This window comes from Tachyglossus aculeatus, chromosome 2 (genome assembly GCF_015852505.1).
Source record: "Tachyglossus aculeatus isolate mTacAcu1 chromosome 2, mTacAcu1.pri, whole genome shotgun sequence".
Lineage (NCBI taxonomy): Eukaryota > Metazoa > Chordata > Mammalia > Monotremata > Tachyglossidae > Tachyglossus > Tachyglossus aculeatus.
The window spans coordinates 87,242,044-87,247,129 of NC_052067.1; the positions used below are offsets into that span (position 1 = coordinate 87,242,044).

General features: G+C 41.5%; 1 non-coding gene across 1 annotated transcript; it reads left to right on the forward strand.

The window, feature by feature from the left end:
* Nucleotides 1–337: 337 nt before the first annotated feature.
* Nucleotides 338–475, forward strand: LOC119923955. The gene has a single exon (XR_005449011.1). It is a non-coding gene; the product is annotated as a small nucleolar RNA SNORA7 (small nucleolar RNA).
* Nucleotides 476–5,086: the final 4,611 nt, after the last annotated feature.

Genomic DNA, 5,086 nt, shown 5'->3' on the forward strand with positions numbered 1-5,086 from the left:
ACCCTAGCACTCACTGTTAGAATCTAACTGGTGGGAGCATCATCTTTTCACCTGAAGGGGTTTAGCTCCATATTACAAATGTGAGGGAGGTATATTAAAGTACAAACAAGGACTCTAACCTCAAGAAATTTATAATCTAATCGGAGTATAATCAACAAAATAGAGAGAATTTAATTGTGCACAAACATAGGTGTTGCCTGGGTTCCAAATTGCTTCTACCACTGGTGGAATCAACTACTCCCTTGTGTGAGAGGGGAGAGAGAGTACTCTAGACCAAGTTCCAGAATTCCCAGACCCATGGGTTTTGAAAGCACTTAAAGGAAACTAGGGATTTTTGCCCCTCTCAGGACCACACCTGGAGAGTATCCAGTAATCTACCAGTCTCGACTAAGGTGGGCAGAGTCAAGCAGAGGCCTACCCATTCCATTTCTAGCTTGGGCAGTGGCTAGCAAGTGGAAGGCAATCTGCTACAAGTCAAAACTCACCTGTGTTAGGCAGCAGTGGCATGGGAGAGAGTTGAGGGTGGAAACTCAAGTTTAAAAATAATAATAACGGCATTTATTAAGTGCTTACTATGTGCAAAGCACTGTTCTAAGCACTGGGGAGGTTACAAGGTGATCAAGTTGTCCCACAGGGGGTTCACAGTCTTCATCCCCATTTTACAGATGAGGTAACTGAGGCACAGAGAAGTTAAGTGACTTGCCCAAGGTCACACACAGCTGACAACTGGTGTAGCCAGGATTTAAAACCATGACCTCTGACTCCCAAGCCCATGCTCTTTCCACTGAGCCACGCTGCTTCTCTACTTCTCTACGCTCTGCTTCTCTATGCTGCTGCTTACTGTGTAGAAGGAGGCAATGGTAAACCACTTGCATATTTTTACCAAAAAAAGTCTTACACTACCAGAATGATTGCAGGTGGATGTGGGGAGTCCTGGGAGAGATGTGTCATGGGAGTTGCAGTGAATCTGAGGTGACTCAGCAGCATAAGACAAAGACAAAGGGATTTTAGAGCAGTCTGGGTTCCAGAAACAATCATTTCTACCCTATTTGTTATAAAGGCATCATTGTATCCTTTAAGTTTAGTGTTTTTTAAAAGGATATGAAAAGGATTACCAAATGCTCACCAAAACCTATTTGCAATTAATTTTCATGTCTGTCTCTTGTTGTCAGGCAGAAACTTCTCACCCTGGGCTTCAAGGCTCTCCATCACCTCGCCCCCTCCTACCTCACCTCCCTTCTCTCCTTCTACAGCCCACCCCGCACCCTCCGGTCCTCTGCCGCTAATCTCCTCACTGTACCTCGTTCTCGCCTGTCCCGCCATTGACTCCCGGCCCACGTCATCCCCCGGGCCTGGAATGCCCTCCCTCTGCCCATCCGCCAAGCTAGCTCTCTTCCTCCCTTCAAGGCCCTACTGAGAGCTCACCTCCTCCAGGAGGCCTTCCCAGACTGAGCCCCTTCCTTCCTCTCCTCCTCGTCCCCCTCTCCACCCCCCATCTTACCTCCTTCCCTTCCCCACAGCACCTGTAAAAATGTATAGATGTTTGTACATATTTGTTACTCTATTTATTTATTTATTTATTTTACTTGTACATATCTATTTTATTTATTTTATTTTGTTAGTATGTTTGGCTTTGTTCTCTGTCTCCCCCTTTTAGACTGTGAGCCCACTGTTGGGTAGGGACTGTCTCTGTATGTTGCCAACTTGTACTTCCCAAGTGCTTAGTACAGTGCTCTGCACACAGTAAGCGCTCAATAAATACGATTGATGATGATGATGATGATGTTTACCAACACTGTTGTACTGTACTTTCTCAAGCACTTAGTACAGTTCTCTGTACATAGTAAGTACTCAATCAATATTCATTCATTCATTCATTGAATCAATCATATTTATTGAGTAATTACTGTGTGCAGAGCACTGTACTAAGCACGTGGAAAGTACAATTCAGCAACAGAGACAATCCCTGATTGATTGAGGGAAGGGCTTAGTAGAATGTGTAACACCCAGTAGGAACTCAATGAATGCTGTAATTACGACTACTTGTCCCCACATTTCCTGGTGGCATATTTCTGAACTCATCCCTGGATTCTCATATCTAGAAATTATCAGTCTCCTGGATTTAAGTCTGTTTTCCTGATTTCATCCCTTTAGAAGAATGAGCTCTTTGTACAGTATTGAGAGTCTTCACCAAGATTGTTAAGAGATGATGGTTACTGTTCGTGATCCTTGATTTCCCAGAAATATTCCTAAATGCTGAGATAAATCTGAAGAAGATTGATGATTAGTCTCTCCAGATATACCAATTACAAAACTATTGATAAAGAATAGCATTTACTAGATTTTCTGTTGCAGAGAAGATGTGATATTTTCTGCATTTGCTGGTTTCATTCTCTGTTTCTGACCTGTTTGCCTTGTACCTCAGTACCTAGTACAGTGTTTGGCACATAGTAAACACCTAATACATACCATAATTATTATTGTTATTATTATTCATATATTTATGATCTCCTCTTCACCTGCCATCTCCTTCCCTTTCTAAAGTAGTAAAGCATTTAATAGGGTAATATACATTTAACAAGAGCACCCAATTAATTGTCAGTAATCAATCAGTGGTATTTATTGAGATCCTACTGTGTGCAGAACACTGTACTGAGTACTTGGGAGAATAAAATACAATAGAGTAGGTAGAGAAGCATGTAAAATCTGAGATCCATGTTACTAGGGAGCACTGACAGAAATTCCATTCAGTTATGGTTTCATCTGTGGGCAAAAACTCCATTTAGGCTCCAGAGTAGTTTTTCCAACTTCATTATGATGAATGGGATTAAACCAGTAGCAGATGGCACTTTTTCCAGTAAGACACACTGAAGAATCCCTGATGGCAGCTGTCTGTTGATACTTTTCTCTGGTCCAAGGCATTTGAACAAGAAGGGGGACTCTGAGCCCTTGCTCCCATGGGCTTCTGCTCCTTCCCTCTTCAGACAGGGTTCCAAGATGCTGAAAGAAACTGGGCATAGACATGTCCATTTCCAGGTTAGGCTACTGCAGACAGGAGAAAAGTGATGATCTGTATTTGCACCAAACTATTTTAACTGTCTCCATGAAAGTGTGCTGTGCTACTCTCTCTTATTGCATGAGTGGATTTCCTATGATCTTTTTTGCCTGCAGGAGCCTGAACTAGAAGGAGGATTGCCATCACATATCTAGTTGGGCATGCACTGCCTTACTTAATAGTAATAATAATAATTAGGGTACTTGTTAAGTGCTTTCTATGTGCAAACCACTGTTCTAAGTGCTGGGATAGATGCAAGTTAATCAGGTTGGGCACAGTCCATGTCCCACATGGGGCTCACAGTCTTCATCTTCATTGTATAGATGAGGGAACTGAGGCCCAGAGAAGTGAAGTGACTTGCCCAAGGTCACACAGAAGGCATGTGGTGGAGCCAGGATTAGAACCCAGGTCCTTCTGATCCCCAGACCTGTGCTCTGTCCTCTAAGCCATGTTGCTTCTCATGCCACTACATGTTACTAAAGAAAAGGCTTATTTTGGCTAACATCCTTCGTAATTATGGCCCATTTCATCATTGCAATTCAGAACATACTGATTTATCTTTGTGGTTGTGAATTGTACATGCAGCCATCTGACTCAGATTCTAATGTAAAGGGGAGCTACTCCTCAGGATGTCAGTCTTTAATGAGTTTTTTTCTGAGTTTCATTTTCAAATAAAATCCTAAATAAATCTTCAGGCAGTCAGCGCTGTTTTCCCTCAGTCCAATTTTCTTAAAGGGCAAATACAAAGAGAAGCTTTTAGCGAACATGTCTCATCATCCTGATCATCAGGTGGTAAAATTCACATTTCCAGCATATGCAAGGAGCTGGTTGAAAATGGGGGTCCCAAAGGGGCATCCAGTCCAGAATAGCTTATTCCTTTTTAATAATATATGTTTCTGTTTCTATGGAAACAGCACATCAGGTTTGGCTGTTTGCTGGTATGCTTTTGGATTTATTAAAATAGATTCACCCCATTAAGAACACCTCAGAACTAATAGTAACATCCTGCTTGCCCTTGAATACACAAATCAACAAGAAGTAAAGAAAACTGAAACTTAAACTGAGGTCTTTAATAGCTAGGAATGAAGGAAATTGTCGTGTGGTGGTGTTGGCTGATATGTGTATTTCTTAATGGGTAGCCTTCAGAAGTTATATGGCTGGACACTAAAGAGAAACTTGTGAGACCGGGAATTTCTTGTTGATGTAAAATAAGGAGCAGAAATTCTGGCTTCCTATGAACAGGACAATTCTGAAGGAAAAAGGAAATAAGGAACCTGACCTGAATTTGACTGAAAGTTCTAAAAAAGCCTTGGTAAGTGTGACTGCAAGAGAATGTTTCCCAAGACAAAATGAAGGCCAGAAACTAGCATTTTAATCAAAGAAACAGTTGAAAAGAATGAAAGAAGAGATTTCAGTGGAAAACACACACCAGAAGAAGGGACCTCGAAACAAGAACATCATGTCCTTATTCTGCCCCACAACATTTATGAACATATCCTTAATTTATTTATTCATGTTAATGTCTGTTTCCCCCTGTAGGCTGCAGAGCTCATTATTGGCAGGGAACCTGTCTGCTATTTCTGTTAGACTCTTCCAAGCACCTAGTACAATGCTCTGCACATAGTAAGTACACAAGGAATAAGACTGATTGATTGATTGCCTGGCATCAGCATGGCAAATACCCCTCTCCAGAAGTGGGTTAAAACTCTCTCCCGGCCAGTGGAGGCAAGTGCCTCCCAGAAAACAACGGCTGCTGAAAAATGTAGGCCATCATGTCCTTTGCCTGTTAGAGATGCAATTTTCTCACTTCCTTTTTTACAACTCCCTGGACTGTCTATAACCTAACCACTGGTTGAATGATTTGCAATCACAAAGCTCTGGATAAGGACATACAATAATCTAATACTATATAGTAGGATACACTGTTAAAACTAAAAAAACCTTCTATAATAATAATAATAATGGTATTTGTTAAGTACTCCACACTGTTGCATTGATCACTTTCCTGGCACAGTATCCCTATTCATCGTT